At 34.9% G+C, this 18,327-nt stretch overlaps 2 pseudogenes; one reads left to right on the forward strand and one right to left on the reverse strand.

The window, feature by feature from the left end:
• Nucleotides 1-3,108: 3,108 nt before the first annotated feature.
• LOC110696576 lies at nucleotides 3,109-16,077 on the forward strand (annotated as a pseudogene).
• On the reverse strand, nucleotides 5,124-12,274 carry LOC110696575 (annotated as a pseudogene).
• Nucleotides 16,078-18,327: the final 2,250 nt, after the last annotated feature.

Genomic DNA, 18,327 nt, shown 5'->3' on the forward strand with positions numbered 1-18,327 from the left:
ATAGCATCCTAAAACCAAACTAATCTAATTTGTACATTTCTTTTTTATAAAGTCATCTTGAACCTTTTTTTTTTTTTTGTACTCTTCTATTTTTTTATAGTTGCATCATTTTGGTTTTTACGGATTCTTAGACAATTTTTTGAGTAGAGAAGGGTAGATTGATAAAAAATAATTGATGCCCATGAGATAGGAAAGAGATAGAGTAGTTACAAAAAAAGTGATGCATCTAAATTGAAACTTCTTACAGAGTATTTTAAAAAGTGATATATATATATAATATATTATATATAATATATATAATATATATATATATATATATACGGGGAGGTTCCGCTAAAAACAGAGCTTATGGTGAAAACTAAAAACAAGCAATCTTAGCCATTGAATATTCACTAGATAATCCAATGGTGTGAAACAACCCAGATGTCACTATATACAAAAATAAGGTAATTATGTCAAGTTATATTATTTTTGATGACATTTACACCAAGGTCACTATATATAAAAATAAGGTAATTATATCAATTTTTAAAATATTTACTTAGAGGTCACTATATCCCAAAATAAGGTAATTATATCAATTTTGACCATATTTACATAAAGGTCACTATATACAAAAATAAGGTAACTATATCAATTTTGACCACATTTATACAGAGGCCACTATATATAAAAATAAGTTAATTATATCAATTTCGACAACATTGACCACATTTATATAGAAGTCACTATTTACAAATATAAGGTAACTATCATCAGATAACTTTTCCTTCTTCTCCTTGTCATCAAATAACTTCTCCTGCTCCTGCTTGTTATCAGATAATTTTGTAATAGCCAAATTGTGATTCTTCCAAGAACCTTAAGCTATCCGATTCCAACGACCTTCCTTTGAGGATCCATTATTTCAGCCCTCCGGCGATGAATAAATAAGCCTGACAATATAAACCATAAATGAAGAGCGAATGAAATAAGAGTAGCTATTATTGTGTAAATTAAACTTACAATGTACTCACTACTAAATCCAAATAAAGCATATATTTCAAAAGGAATATTTTATTCAAAATAATTTCCCTTTGTTTTTCAGTCATTCATGATTTAATAACCAATTACTTGCATAAAATAGTAAATCCTACGCCCTTGAGGATCTTCATCATTAAAAGCTTGAACACTTATCTGTTAGATGCAACAGACTGAATGAGTTTAAAAATATCAATTCTGGAAAATGAGTAGGCTTTTTCTCCGGTATATGCTCTAATAATACACATTCAAGAACATACAGGAAAAGAAAATTGAAATCGTACTTTCCAAAATGCAAGTGCACAATATATTAATTTAACATTTACACATAGGTTAGGTTAATATATTAATTTTGACTACATTTTAAAAAGATCACACCATATAAGCCTATGTAGGATTCGAACCCACATCATGTGCACAATGCAAGTGCACAATGCTCGACCAATTGAGCTAATAGACTTTCAGCACACAAAAACAATAAAGCTAATAACTCATATTATTGCACAAAATTAAGAGTCACTATAACAAAATTATAAATGCTAAGCTTTGCTTTGTGTCAAAAAAAAAAAAACCCCCAAGTATTACGAGGATATACATCCAACATAGTAAATCACTAACATACTTAATTATCATATGATAACATCATTATATCCATGAATAATCCATGTGCCAATGCTATTATATTGCCGAAAAATCAAGGTTCCCCGCTATGTAAGGGAGGGAAAGAAGATCAACAAGCCAGCAATGCAGCAAAAACCACATACAACCTCGCAAACTCAATATGCTATCAATCATCATATGATAATATGTCTAATCCTAAGATTAATCCATTTTTCATCATTACACCAGCAGCTTCCTCGGATTCAAAAGCAAGATGAGATTAACAAATTAACAATACATTACAGAACAACAACCAATCAGACCAGTAGACCACATCCTGCACTTCAACACACTCAAATGCTAAAAATCATCAGATGATAACACACTACGCCCATGATTAATCCATTTCCTAGACCGTAAACCAAACTTCCTTGGCCTCAAAAGCGAAATGAGATCGACAAACCAGCAATGCCGTGCATTAACACAACAAACACAATGCCACAAATATCACAAATCAATCAATTTGATTACAAACTGAGAAACAATCAAAGATCTAAAAAAAACGCATATTCAATCATATAATAAATACATTACCACTATTGCCGATTAAAAGGAGTTTGATGAGATAATCATAATTAGCGCGAGCTCTCGCAGAAGGAGCATCCATTAATTAAACACTGCTCTGTACGTCACTGTTCTCCTTCACCCCTCCTCCACAACCACCGTCATCCTTCGAATCAGCCACCGATTCAACCAATTCGGCCGAGTCCACTCGCTCCCTCCTCTCCTGTTCACTCCTCTCAGCTAATTCGAAATTCAGACACGAAACTGAGCAAAAAAAAAAAGAAAAACTTAAGCAGCGAATTACTCTTATCGAACGATTCGAGATCGAAAACTGAGCTCTATTCATGAAATCAAAACGAAAATCCTAGAAAATGAATTAAAATCTAGGGTTTGAAGATAGAACAAAAACTTACAAATTCAGCAATCTGAAACAAGGAGAACACAATTTAAGCGATCCGGTGAAGGAGTCGACGGAGGAGAGAGAAAGAAGAGCGCCGTGAACGACGGAGCGATGGAGAGATCTAGGGTTTTTTTGGGGGAATTGGAGGAGAGAGAAAATGATAAATGGGAGAAATTGAAGCTGGGGGATTCGAGAAGGTAGGAAAGAGAAGAGAGAGGAGAGAGAAAATAATTAGAATGTATCTAATCTCAGCCATTGAATTTTATGTACGGTGGAGATTGTATGTTTTTAGTTTTCATCTTTACACTTGTTTTCACATGATCCACACTCTATATATATATAGATATGCGCAACAATTTGATCGGCACATTTGTCAAGACTATTTTGACCATTAATATCTTTGATTTTCTATTAGTAAAAATTGTAACAAAATTAAATTATAAAATAGACATTATGACTAATTTAAAGATATATTATATGATAACATTTATTTTATAATAGTATAAAAAATTATGTCAAACGTGGTATGTGAATAATGCAAAAGTCAAACTGATGTATTTACAAAAATACGGAGGGTGTAGTACATGGCCCGTTCGGTATCACTGTAATTTTTTATTTTTTGGTTTTTTATTTTTCAAAACAAATGATATAGGTCATATAGTGAATCAAAAATTGGTAAAACTTATTATCCCTTCGTCTTTTATTATTTGCACCATCTGCAAGTTCTCACAAAAAGTGGAACCATGATGCAAACATAAAGGACGGAGAAAGTAAAAATCATGATAATTTTGAAAATTGAGAACAAATTAGTGAAATTACCTTATTTTGTTTCCTATTTTTGATTTTTTTTATTTTAATAAAACAAAAAACAAAAACAAAAACAAAATGATCTCAAACAAGCCCTCAATTACCTTATTTTCAATTCAATTTTTCCAAGTTTTGAATTTGGATCCGATTTTCCAGATATTTTGCACAGCTCTCATTAGCTACCCTACCGCAACTGATGAACCATGAATAATGATTAATGATCCATTGATCCTACATTTCTACATTATCCAGTTGTACAATTGACCCATTTTACTCAAAGCAAGGGCCCAAAAATAATGGATATGGAGTTCTTGACTTCTTGTTACACAAAACAAAGTTAGGGGCAAATTCAGTCAACGTGGAACTCATTCTCTCAGGTAGAATCAGACCTATTTTTTTCTCTGACCACGTTTTCTTTGATCATCATCATTCTTCTTACAAATTGCTTATCTCAATCCTTGTCCGAAATAAATAATACGGAGTAATAAAAAAATCGTTGAATTAATTTTATATAAACCGTATTTGAAATTTGAAACATATGAATAACCGCATCTTCAAATCCGAGCTCACAAGTTTTCTTCATTGGTAAGCAAATTTCTAACTTTTTTTCCTTCCATTGTTTTGAGGTCAAAAGCTCAATTTTTTTTGGTATTATTGTTGATATTTCTCCTTTTTAAAATTATTATTTAGCAACTAGAAGATGAATTCAATCAATTCAAGCAATGGGTTTTTCCCGGATGAAGTAATTCTTCAAATTTTATCGAGATTGCCAATTAAATCTATCTTCAGATTCAGGACAGTGTGTAAATATTGGTATCAATTGCTCTCAGAAAGGTACTTTGTTCATCTGTATGATGAAATATCAGTTAGAAGTTCTATGATTTTGGTTGAAATTACTGAGGTTTCAGAGTCTAAATCAAGCTTAATTTGTGTTTCAAAGGGTGTATCTGAATTTCCATTAAATTTTCTGAAAGATAGGGTCAAAGTTAGAGCCTCATGTAATGGGTTGTTATGCTGCTCAAGTATACCTGATAAGGGTGTGTTTTATGTGTGTAATCCTGTGACTAGGGAATATAAATTGCTCCCCAAATGTAGGGAGAGGCCTGTCACTAGGTTTTATCCTGATGGTGAGGCTACTTTGGTTGGTATAGCTTGTGATTTGTATGATACTAGGTTGTGTTGGCCGGGTATCATCGCCCATTCGGTTATAGCCCGACTAAGACGTTTATATGTATGGTGTATAACTCGGAGATAAACCAATGGAGGAAGTTCGTGACATTGCAGGAAGAACATTTTACCCAAATGAACAGAAATCAGGTTGTTTTTGTGAATGGGATGCTACATTGGTTGACAGTGAGTTATTCGTGTATAATTGTGTTTGATTTGGAGACCGATGTTTGGAGAAAGATTTATTTGCCTGATGAAATGAGTTGTGAAAAAGGAAATAGGATGTATTTATTGGAATCATATGGTTGCTTATCTGTGGTTCAGATTTCTGATGCTTCAATGGATGTATGGGTGATGGAGGACTATGAGAAACAAATATGGAGATTGGTTGACAGGGTGAGTCTTAGATGTATCAGAGGATTGGCACTGGGAGTTTTCCCTATAAGTCAGACGGGTGATTGTGTTTTTCTAGCTACGCATAAGCAGGTTTTGGTCTACAACAGGAGCACTGGACCTCTATGCTCTTATCTCATGGAACTGGGTAAAGCTCAGTAACAGGAATAATTAAAATACAGTAGCAATTCATTCGTTGATGATTACATCCCAGCAATATTCACCCTTCCTTTCATGGGTTGGTAAGTAGCTAAATTCTATCCTTTTCTTTCTTTAATCGTGATTATACAGTGCTCTATGTATGTATGTATGTACGTATGTATGTATGTAGTTTTGTTTGCTGCTTGATTCTCTTATAATCATTGTTGCAATTGCATTACATTATAGTATGATTACATTAGTTTACCCAGAACTTAAATTACCGGAACCTAATTGCCAGTATATTGTTCAGTTTTAGGGTTACTAATTGTGAATTTTGACCTCTTTTTCTGGAACTGAATCGGGATTTTCTGTTTTGGGGTATTATTAAATATAGATTTTTCTCACCAAAAACCAAAAAAAAAAAAAAAAAAAAAAAAAATTCCCAGCTCATTGAATTGATTTGAATGCCTATTAATCCAATAATGTTGCTGCATTGCAGTTGTAGTTAAGGTTATGGCTAAATTAAGTTGAACCTGAGACCAGCGCTCAAGGATTGAGGATGAGCTTGTATTAAAGGCGGGGTTATGGTGATTTTTCTTTGTGTATTGGTGTATCTCTTGGAAAAACATTAGTTTGTAGTGATACTCTCTTTGTTCCATATAAATCGGGAAGAATCACATTTTTATTTAAAAAATTGTGCATATGTTTAGTAGTAATAATGTTATTAGGATAGAAGCAAGGAGAAGTGTGTTAGAATTCTTAAAAATAAAGGCTGTCATAGGACTCTACATTATGGGATTGAAGAGGGAGAAAGTAAGATTTGTTAAATGAGCAAGAAGTTCAAGTTGTATAACAAATACATTGAAATCTTGAATTAACGAGGTTACAATATGTTTATTAACAAAAGACCAGACAAGTGCTTTAGTAAAGTTGTGTTAGCGTTTACTAAAACATGTAGTCGGCCTTAGATGACAACCTTGTGAAGAAGTTCACTAGTGCTTTAGGAAACTTGATGATGCGGAGCCATGGGTGTCTCAGTAGGTAAAAGCCAAGTATAGCTGCAATTATCCTGAATTCTATGAAATATACTAGTACAGAGGTACAAATACAGAAAAGCAAATATATTGGGGTTGCTCTAGGATCTGCCCAGGTAATTAGGGACTGAAACCTTTCACTTAGAGTAGCCCACTTCTCTAACTCAGCTTGGATTCTACTCCCTTTACTTCTGAGACAATCATATCTTATCTTGACAGTATAAGATGGTTGGGAGGTAGGGAATGTATCGAATTCCTCGTCTAGATCATCGGGGTCATCAATATCATCAAGAGACAAGTGAGAGTCCATATGAGGTGGGTGCCATGCACGCCTCCATCTGTAATTCCAGATGTCAATCAAGAAGAGTGAGAAAAAGATAATGGATGGCAATGCCTTAGGGTAGAGCAAAAGAGTTGTGAGAAGAATGTGAAAGAAAGTAGTCAGAAAAGGCCTCTCCCACTTATATATCTGATCAAACCATCTCAGAAAATTCATGACTCTTAAGGAAATTTGCCTTGCTCTTTCTCAAACTCCAAATATTCAAGTCTACATCTAGCATGTAGTCAACAATCTCTTTCTTTAAAGGTGGTTCTGCCTTACCAAGCCGGTTTGAGATTATCTCAGTGGCTATGTCTCTCAGGGTGTCAAGCTGCTGTACATTCAAAGGGTGAATGTAGTGAAAAAAAAAAGGAGCAGAGGTCTTGAATAAAGTTGCAACATGTTTATCCATGATGTACAAGTGAACCTTACCACCAGTTCTATTTCCCTGTCTTCTCCACCCCTGAAGAATGCAGAACTAGTAGTGGGTACCTATGCCTGTTAATCTGTCCAGATTCAAGGCTAGAAACATGAATTCTGACCTTGCCCATGCTAGAGTCATTTGCCCCACCATAACCATGAAAGTGATAATCATCAAACACAGCAATGGTGATGACTGTAAATGGATCAAAAACCTCCCAACGATGATGTTCATTCTACTTTGGATTGGAGCTGTCTGTAATTGTCCATGTTCAAACCCATTTTGCCCCATATTTAGCGACGCAATAAGCGTCAATTCTTCCTCTATTATTCGTTCTCTTCATTGGCATTTATCCATGAGCCCTTATGACTCCCACTTCCAAGATTCCAATTGATGCCCTCTACAACTGCTTTCCCGTTGCTTTAAGATCAGAGCAATAATTTGTTGCTTCACTTAATACATGGTATCCACCCTCCAAATAAATTCTTAAGTGGATTCTGCTACTAAATCTTTCTTGTCTTCTAGACTCGTCAACAATGCTGGCCCTTGAAAGAGAAAACCACCTACTCACCAATGGCCTATGGTCCAACCTTTTCTCTTGTTGTTGTAATGAGATTGTACACCTTCCAAGGATTTCATGTCGACCCAATCCCCCTATGTCCTCTACTGTCAGAACCAAATGTTCCACAAAAGGTTCAGCAGCTATGAATAGCAAATCCTCATTTCACATTGGGTTTGTGAACTCACTGCTGGTAGCTCTAAAAGTTTGATTCCCAAGTACTGCCAACACTTGCAGCTTGGGACATTGGTGGCTGACACTAAGTACCAGGGCTTGAGCTTCAATGACATTAACCCTAACATACCAAAGCTTTGGAAGAAGATACTCACCAGCAATCAATGCCGCATCAGAATGCCAAGCCTGGGGGAAACCCAACAAAGTTCTCCTCCTGCAGCATCCTCACCTGTACTACCAACCAGCCTATACCACTGTGGTGCCAAGTGATTTTGTGGGTTAAATTTTGGAGTTTGGTTTAGATCAAAGTTAGGTAACTTTCCAATGAACTCATCTCCCAAAGTAGTCTTATCCTTAATCACAACTTCTGCAAATGAGGCTCGAACTTGATCCTTTGAAAAAGCAAAAACCTGGTCCCATTGGATTGACCTCCTTGACATGTCTAGTAGTTGCTTTGTAGTCTCATAGTTTCACTTCCACATAAAGGTTGCAATTTCAATTGCTTGCATCTTTGGTGGACAAATTGACGGCCTTGACAACATGAACAAATATGTAGTCCATTTGTTCAACAAGGTCGTAAGAGCATATGCCTTCATATCCAGGGAATTTTCTCGTGGCACCTATTGGTGGTCTGGTTTTCTTAAGACGAAACACTTCTTGCTGTGTTTTGGCAGCTGACTCCATTTATCAAATTATATGAAGAGGGAAGACTGCATAGAAGTTTTGGTGGCCTAGAATTAGGAATTACTGAGCAAGCTCAGATAATCTTCTTGGCCTTAGATGAACCATTGGAGGCAGTCATCTCCCTAGAAGTTTCCTGCTTTAGTAAGTGTAGAGTGTAGATTAATATTGGACCTTTTAAGCCGTGCCAATTCTTCTTTCATGTGCTTGTGGACCAGGATTTCACCTAACAAGCAGTCACAATTCAAAAACTTACAATAAACTCATTGTGTCAAATGGTTATTTATTTATTTTTATTTTATTATTTTTTATTTATTTTATTTTATTTTACTTTTTATTTATTTTATTTTATTTTATTTTAATTTTTTATTGTTTACTTATATATTATTAAAAGTATGAGTATGTTTGCAGATCTAGAGGTATCAATACCAATTCTTTACCAGAAAATATTAATGTGAAAGTAATTTCCACTTTACTACGGTCACTTTATTGTAAGTAATATAAAACTCTGTTACATTATTATAGTTCACTAGTGGCTTATTTTGTTTGGATTTTTGGGGTTGCTCTAATTTATAATGTTATGGTGCCTAACCCATCCAAAAATTAAAAAAAATAGCCGGTGGGGCAGGAAGTTGGTAGTGGAGATATTAAAATTGGACCATTAGTCAAGTATTCTTATTAAATAACAATATTTTGATTAGAATAAGGCATGAGATCAGATATTGTAGCTTATTTCTCGAGTATTGAGATGCTAATCTTATTTGCCTTAGATTAATTTGTCATAGCCTTGTAGTTGTAGCAGGCAGAAACAATTTAGTAAAAAAATTATCAGAAGGAAGGTTCAACACCTTTTGGGTTGCTTGGTTCTTGGTTCTTGCCATATCCCCTATATTTAGGACCTCCAAATCCCACTCTACTATGTCATATGCAGTAGTAAATGTGCGTATATTTGAAAAGGAGTGCCATGATTTGAAGTTTCTTTTCTTGTCACCTTTAGGATATGTTGATTCTTTACAACTCTGGAATCATTGGTTCAATAATTTGAAAAACTAATGTGTAGTGTTTGAAGTGTTGTGTATTGGTGGATATTTGTAACCACTCTAACTGTCATTAATGTCAATCTTTTCCAAAAATCCAAAATAGCAACTTAAAGCTTGGGATATGAATATATAAAAACCACCCAATCCCTAATGAAGCTACAAATCAAGGCCTCAACAAAATGAATGTAAAAGAAGGAAACCAAACAGCATTATGCTAAATAAATGAGCAGTAGTGAAATTGTGACATCTCTGACTCTCAGTAACAATCAGTACCTTATTTTAAGGAACTTCTGTACCATAGTGTAGACAATAATTCCAGCTCTAGTATTATCTCTTGACAGTAGTTATCAGGTTCACTGGAAATGAATTAGATGCTTCCTTTCGACAGGATATGTCTTCAATTTCAGACAAGATCGGATCTCAATTGCTCCAATTACTGGCATAGCCTCTTCATCCACATTCCAGTCCTCCAGTTCTTTCAATTTCCAGAGTTTTAAGAAACGAAGTTGTTGAAAGCTTGAAGCAGGGCACATCATAGTCCTTCCAGTATAAGATTCAGAGAGCAAATCAAGGATTCTCAACTCTTGAAGCTTCCCCAATATGGGCATTGGGTCTTGTTCTAACTTGGACAGAGACAGGGTAATCTGCGAAAACCTTTTTGGAAGTGCGGAGAGCACACTAACATGTGTAGATTCTATCTTTCCAAACATGTAAAGACTTTTGAGATTAGAAAGACCTGTAAGCTGATCAAAATAGAGGCCAGATGGTTGGACCACTTGATCAATTGACCTCAATTTCAAATATTCAAGGCAAGGTATGTTAACAATCCACTCTTCTAGGGCTTTTTGTTTTGAAGCTTCCATTTGACATGTCAATGCCAGTATTTTGAGACTCTTTAGCCTATCTAAGCCATCTTTAATTAGACTCTGATCATCTATGTACCCACCCCACAATGTTTGAAGATCAGTTAGAGAGATTGGTGTCACACTGGAGGGATACGGTAACCTAGTATGGTAGTCCTGACTGAGGTACAAGTGTCTCAACCTTTTCAGCTTCCAGATGGAATGTGGAACTGTGCTTATGCTAGTGTGTTACAAGTCCAATGTCTGAAGTTTCCGCAAGCGGCCAACTGACGCAGGGAGAATATCTGAATAAGTCCTCCTTAGCCCCAAATATTTAAGTTGGCTATGTTCCTTCAGTACAAAGTCAGGTAAAATGGGACGGAAAACACCTTCAAGATCCATTACTCTCAATCGTTTAAAGCCTCCCATCTTGATGCCTCTTAGCAGAAAGTCTTTGATGTGCTCTCCTGGTTCTCGCCCTTCTCTAGGATCAAAAGATAGAAACGAATGCATATGCATAAAGCTAGTTGGTAAATTAGCCCTTTGTTGATTCATTTCAGCTGCTCTCTCAAAAGAGGTAGCACCATCCACTTCTGGAAGATGAGTGAGCCTAAAGACGTGGATCACATTGTTGCTGCCGTTATTTAAAAAATGAGTTTCCTGGGCTTTTGGTAGCAGTATATCTCTAATAATGTGATGCAGCCGACATGCCTTGATATCACCATTAGGCCTCTTTCATATAACCTGTAGACTGTTCGATTTTCCAAATCAATTAGGTACTTCTTTGCTGTAGCCTCCAGAGGTATCTCATCATTGCAACCTTCGGGGTGCACAAGTCCTTCAGCAAGCCAAAGTGCAATCAGCCGTCTAACAGGAATTTCATAATTCTCATCAAAAAGTAGAAAATAATACAGGCATTTTTTCAGATTAGGTGGCAATGCATCAGCAGCTACATGTTTGATACAGCCTTTTTGTTGGAGCTCTTGCAGTAGCCAATTCCAGCGATCCACAGTTCTTGCTTCCCTAGAGAGTAAACCCACAGTCTCTGATATTGTCAGTGGCATGCCCTTGCAGCTTTCTACTATGTCCTTTACCAGATGCATCAACTCTTGGGGCACATCTCCAAGTTTCGCACAAAATAGCTCCCAACTTTCTTCTGGAGTTAGCAACTGCACTTGATGAATTAGCCCTCTTGAGCTGGCCTCCAAGGCAATTTCTCTATTTTGGGTGACAATGATCACTGCACAAGCACATGTGATTGGCAACACTTCTTGCAGCTGTCTCCAGACTTCAGGTTTTGAGACATCATCAAGCACTATTAGGTAACGCTCTCTGCTACTCAAAACCAATATTATACTCTGAACCAGTTCTCCATTGTTATATCCCTGTATAACTTGTTTGGCTATGCTGTGCAAAATGTCCTGAGGCTCTGAATCCTGTTGTACAGTTACCCAAGCACGACAAGTAAAATGACTAGCTATCATGGCATTATTGTAGACCATGGATGCTAGTGTTGTCTTGCCAACTCCCTTCACTCCTAAAATTGTAATTGTAGAAGCACGATTACATTGCTTAGAAAGAAGATAACCTTTCAAAATCTGAGCACTTTCATCACGGAGGCCAACTACATTGCTACCATTCCATGTCTCAAGCCCAAATGGCGAGTCTGCAACTGCGGTAAAGTTTAATTCTCTAGCTCGTGTAATGAGTTCAGAAATCTGGACTGCTACTGGCTTTAAAAGATTAATGAGTTCCTTTTGAGCCCTGACATTGCTCAAAAATGACACATACTTCTTGAACTTGGCTCTTTTTATTTGACCCTATCGTATTTTGATGAAATTATCAATGTGGGTTTTTGCAGACAAAACAACATATTTCAACTTTCCCATCAATAAGTTTACCTCCCTGTCATTTGAGCTTCTTTGTGCTTCTGATCCTTTTAGGATAGCCTGTAAAGCTCTTAAACCCAGCTCGAGTAATTCAAATTGATCTTCGAATCCCTGTATTATTGGGGATTCCTCAGAGATAAGCTCTGTAACTTTTGAGATTATTTCGGTAAGATCGATTTCATCTCCAGATTGAGTTGCCATACTTCTTTCAGCAGAAGTGCTGAACAGTGGATATATTTGACTGCAAGAAAAAAAGGCAGATTTGCAGTAAGCTTCACCTAAGGTAAAACGGGTTTCAGTAAGCTTTTTTGTGCTACTTTATATCTTTTCTTTTCTTTTCATACCTTTTAAATTTAATCTTCTGGGTGTGTGCGCGTATGGGGTTCTCTTTTGGTCATTTTTTTATGTAAACTTTCCAGACAACTTAGTGGTCGTTGGTTTTTATATTGTTAATATGTTGCTACTTGTTTAATTGCCGGGGTGGGTGAAGAGTAAAGACTAAAGAGGTTTCTGCCATTAAAAAAAAAAAAAAAAAAAAACCAGAATTCATCTGGTGTGAATGTTAACATTTGAATTTTCAAAATTTATCTAGGTGTATGCTGTTCACTATATAAGATAACCAGAGCTCATGTATAATCTTGTGCTAACTGACATGAAATCTCTTTAAGGGCATTAAACACAGCTTTTGCCATTAAAAAAAAAAAAAAAAGGATGCAAAGCTCCCAGGTGGGTATCCGGCCTAAGTCCATACAGCTTCTGTGATGAAGATTTATTTGAAAACTTTGTTTATTATACTAGATCCCGCTACTGTTTATGTTTCGTCTCAGATTCAGATTTCTCCTTTCAATTTAATAATCATTCTGCTTCTGTTAGTCTTATGTTCTCCTGTCTCAGAATGCAACCCAGTAAAGAGTCTAAGATGGAATATAGCATCGACATGGAAGACTTGTAGAGGAGCTAAGCATTCAACTAAGTGACCAGGTATGTCTGGCAGAACATTTCATAAAATTCATACCTGAAACAATATTGTAGGATCCTATACTCTATAAATTCTCTCTTTGTTTGTACATTCTTTTGAGATCATTATCTGCAGAACATTTCATAGTTGATTATTTAGTTCTGCAACTGTATTTCATTAGTCATTGTTAACCGACTATATACAACTATACAAATATATACTTTTATTAGTTAACATTTAAGAATAAACTAAAGATAATTTTGTCTACAAATAAAAACATGCTTGTGTTTGCTAGTTTCTGTGTCCTCGAGGTGAAGTTTGTCAATTTCCATTTTATGATTTGTTTATTGAGTGAAGATTGGAAAATACTAAGGGCATGCTTGGATTGGGAGTAATGTATTAATAGAGTAATAAAGGTCAAACTAAACAAAATGAAAGTAAATAAAAGGGAGGAAGAGATAATGATGGCTTGATTTTTAAGGAGATTTATGTAGTGGTGGTAGGGTGATAGGTGAAGAAAGGGGAACTATTACCTTCATTTTGGGGTAATAGTTACACTAGGGGCAGAGTGGGTAACTACTACCTTCATTTTGAGGGTAATGATTCCTCCACCTTTCCCTTTTCCTTTTGTCACAACTATCTTGCTTCATCTATAAACACCTTATGTCCCTACATCAATACTTCTAATTACATATGTTTTCCTAGTCTTTTACCCATTAACTTATTACCCCCAATCCAAACATGGCTTAAGAATTATGATCTCAGTTAGTATCGAATATTCTTTGGCAAATTTGATAGATGAGAAGCCAACTATTGAGGGAGACGTCATTTTAACTGCTTCCGCTTGACTCGACTTAATAAAACTACAAACGACTCATCAAGTCCTATGTATTTACCTCCAGGCCAGGTCACTTGTGTCAAGGTCTTTGTCTCTACTTTTCGTTTGGATATTATGAGGTTTTCCATTCATTTCCATGGATTATTAGTGGGCGGTGAATGGTGATGATGCAGAAATATCATATATGGAATGGATTTTAAGGTTATTATTTGTGTCTTTATTAAATGAAGTTAACTCTGTTTTGTAGTGTGGAATATTAAGGATTATTAGCAAGCCACTATATTTCGTACACATTTGTTTACAAGTGACAAGGACATTAGGGGTAGAAACTGTAGATAACCAAAATTTGATTCCATGAACATGATTTTAGATGTTATCATGTATAGGATAATAAAATTTCCCAATATAAAGAAGCAAAAAGATTTGTTTAGAAAAATTGGAAAGGGAACTTGTATTGTATTATAATGAAATAATTTTATAGTTACAAGACTTATTTCATGGTTACAACTCTTACAGGAGTTTTTCAAGTACGTATAACAAGCACGATCTCACATACAATCGGGTCAAATGAGATAGATTTCTGTATGATTCAAGAATATCACCAGAGCTTATTTTGTGTTTATGCCCTTGTCTTTCATTTGGTTATATGTACCAAGTTGGTTATATGTACAGAAATATGTTTGAAGGGAGGAGAGGTTGAAGATGCATGGACTGGGAATCGTACCAGAGCAGAGAGTTATTTAACCTGAGTGAAAATCACGTTAAGTTTGTCATTAAAGAAATGGTATTCGGAATAATTCAATCCTGTTATTTTAGGAAAGACGTAGGATGGCGGCTTTGCTTCTTTTTGTAAGCTTGCTTTTTTTTTTTTTTTTTTTTTTTTTTTTTTCTTTTTAGTATTTGAAGGTTTTGTTTTGTGCTGAATTCTAGCTTCCTTTTCCGTTTCATTATATACATAAGTTTTAGATATAACGATAAGTAGTCAATAACTTATTATAAGCTCACAACGCGTAAGACATGACTTAAAACATGCTACCAAGCGCACCGTGTGTAAGACTTGATTTAAAATATGGTACCTTGTCTAACACGGTGAGCTTTTGTTTATTTATTTCTATTGTGTCTAACACGGCAAACCTAGTTGTTCATTTGGGTACTAGAATATTATTGAATAGTCTTTGGCCAAGGTAGGTCATTGTTGACCCTCAAGATGTTTTGATGGACAAAAGACAAACTTGACTAATGAGAGTTTAAAGTCTTTGGTAAATAGAAAGTATTCAAGCAAAGAGTTCAAGTGTTCCTGAGTTGGAACGTTGCATGGAAGCTGCTGAAGAAAAGCTTTCAACAAGAGAAGAAGCATAAATCTATGAGCGTAGAATTTATGTAAGTATTAGAGTATGTGTTAGGATTGGGAACTTAGAGAGGAACTCGTAATCAAGGGTCATAACTTATAATTAATCAACATGTGAAAGAAGTATTCAGTTAACTTCCTAATATTATGGCTTGATAAAACCGGTTTTCAACTTAAAAGGATTTTATTAAATTAGAATATTGTTAAAAGATAATTTTTCATAATATAATTTGATCTTATCTTTTAGTGGTGAATATAAATAAAAGAATTATTTTTTATTTATCTTTTAACAACAATAAATATCTTTCTGTAACCGTTTTTATTAAAGTTTGACTGGGCAAAACTGATCTCCTAAATACTAGGAAATAGTTAACAGCTTGTGGAGAAAGCCAAGGAAACCATAATCTCCACTCCCTGAATATGCCACACGTTTGATGAGCTTGGACAACAAGCAAGGAGACGTGGGGAGTAAGGGAGGAGTGGAATGTTGGTTGAGGCTATAAACTTCTCTATAGAAAGCCATTAACGATAATCTGAATTAACACACAACAGACAAGAGCAATAGATTTCAAAAAGATTTATACGTTCATACTTTGAGAGTTGAGTTCCTAGTCTTTTCACATCTTCTCTAATACATTAGGAGTCATAATTACTAAGTTGTAATCATTGGGTTGTAATTGGGGAGAAGTTTGAGTGAACTTCTGTAAGTGAGAATTGAGTTAGAGTGTATCAAAGTTTCAGAGTAGAAACTTTGTTGAGAGAGAAAGTGTACGTAGTCAGGGAACTTGAGTTCCTAGAGGAACTTGAGCTGGGTCGAGTGTCCATATGTGTAACAGAGTTGTTTACATAGTGGAAAATATTCAATCCCATATCTCTTGTGCTCTATTATTCTTTAAGCTTTTAAATTCCGCAAAAAGTTTACATAAAAGTGTTAGAATAGTTTTCAAATTTGGTGGTATTTATTGTGGAAAGCTTGTCCCACATAGAAAGTTTAGAATGACTTTATGTGGTTTATATAGTGGAAGTTTGTCCCACATAAAAAGTTAAGGAGTGGTTTGTGTGGTTTATATAGTTTGGAACCACATTTATACATTGAGATTTTAATGAAAGTGTTGGATGTGTTTGATAATATTATTTATATTATAAAGCAGTTGGCACGAGGAACATTAAGTCAATAATTACGTAGTTAATTCTACTTAATTAATAAACTTAATTCCTCCCAAAATTCTTAATCTTTTTTACAAAAAAAAAAAAAAAAAAAAAAACTGTTCTAATATGTTCTTACGGAGTTTGATTACAATTGCTATAATCAATCTTGTTTTTTAGGGAAATCCTGAGAGTAAATAAACCAGATACTCTTAGCAATCACAGTGGGGGTTAATATTGCTTTAAAGACAGTGTTTTCACGTCCCTATTATTCATTCTATAATACATATTATTTTTTAACAATCTTAAAGCAATATCATTTTGATTTCATCATGGAGAATGTTATGAAGAGTGTTGGTGATGCTGGGAAACTTGATCGGTTTGATGGATCAAACTATACTCGCTGGAAGGAGACTATGAAGTTTTTTCTGATGACTATGAAGTTTTACATTCTGGATACTGATTTGAAACCTATTCCAGAACCGAAATAGGATGACACTGAATTGATGAAGGCTAATCGCAAGAAGCGTGAGGAGGATGAAGCATTATGCAGAGGATTCATCCTGAACCATTAATCTGACCGTTTGTAGATCTGTACATACCAATGAAGAATGCAAGGGAAATTTGGGACTCCTTGGAGATGAAGTATAATTCGAAAAAAGAAGGGACAAATAAGTTTATTACTATGTAGTTTTTCAAATGTAGATCAAGTTTATGAATTTCTTATTTTAGCCTCTAAATTTAAAGATCTTGCTATAACCATTCCAGAACAATTGCTTGTGGGGGGTATAATTGCAAAATTACCTAGAAGTTGGAATGATTATAGGAAGAAACTTTTACATACTTCTGAGGATTTTACTTTGGAACAGATTTAGAAACATTTACGAATTGAAGAGGAAACTCAAATTCGTGAAAGGAAATCTGATGAAGCTTCTGGTTCCAAAGTTAATTTTGTAACTAATAATCAGAAGGGAGGAGGCAAGAAAAGAAAGGGAAATAATCAGAAAAATAACTCTAAAAAAAAGTCTGAAAAGAATTTGTCTGATGTAGTTTGTTTCAAATGTGGTGAAAAAGGGACACATCAAGAAATTCTGTAAGAACCCTAAGAAGACAAAAAACCAGAAGGAAAGTGGAGTAGCAAATGTTGTTGAGAATAACACCAATGAGATAGTTGCCATGATTTTTGAATTGAAGATTAGTATGATTCAAGAAGTGCATATGGCTTTTCTCACTATTAGTGATGATTGGTGGTACGATTCTGGTGCTACCTCGCATGTGTGTAACAACAAGGCTTTCTTCAAAATTACACTGAATCATCATCAGAACATGAAGTTCTTTTGGGTGATCATCACTCTTCCAAGGTCCAAGGCACAGGAACAATTGAAATGCAGTTTACTTCTAGAAAGAAGATTATTCTTACTAATGTACTTCATGTGCCTCAAATTAGAAAAAATATAGTTTTTGGTTTTATGTTGTCTAAGAAGGGTTTGAAGGTTGTAATAGATTCTTACTAAGGCTGGAATATTTGTTGGAAAAGGTTATGCTTGTAATGGAATGTTTAAATTATCTATCAATAAAATTGAATGTTCTGCTTATCTCCTTGTGCATAATGTTGAATGTATTTCTATTAATTTATGGCATAATCGTTTAGCACATACTAATTATAAAACCATGAAATTTATGTCTAAAAGTGGTATGATTTCTTATGGTAATGATAACAATGATAAATGTGAAGAGTGTGTTCAAGTGAAAATGAAGTGAAAACCATTTCCTAGAATTGAAAGAAATACTGAAATATTAGAACTTATACATTATGATATTTGTGAATTTAATGGAATTTAACTAGAGGGGGAAACAGGTATTTCATAACTTTCATAGATGATAGTTCACGTTTTACCTATATTTATTTGATGAAAACAAAGGACCAAGCCATTGACATGTTTAAGATTTATAAAGCCATGGTAGAAACACAAAAGGAAAAGAAATAAG

The sequence above is a fragment of the Chenopodium quinoa genome, unplaced genomic scaffold (assembly GCF_001683475.1).
Source record: "Chenopodium quinoa cultivar QQ74 unplaced genomic scaffold, ASM168347v1, whole genome shotgun sequence".
NCBI classification, from domain to species: Eukaryota; Viridiplantae; Streptophyta; class Magnoliopsida; order Caryophyllales; family Amaranthaceae; genus Chenopodium; species Chenopodium quinoa.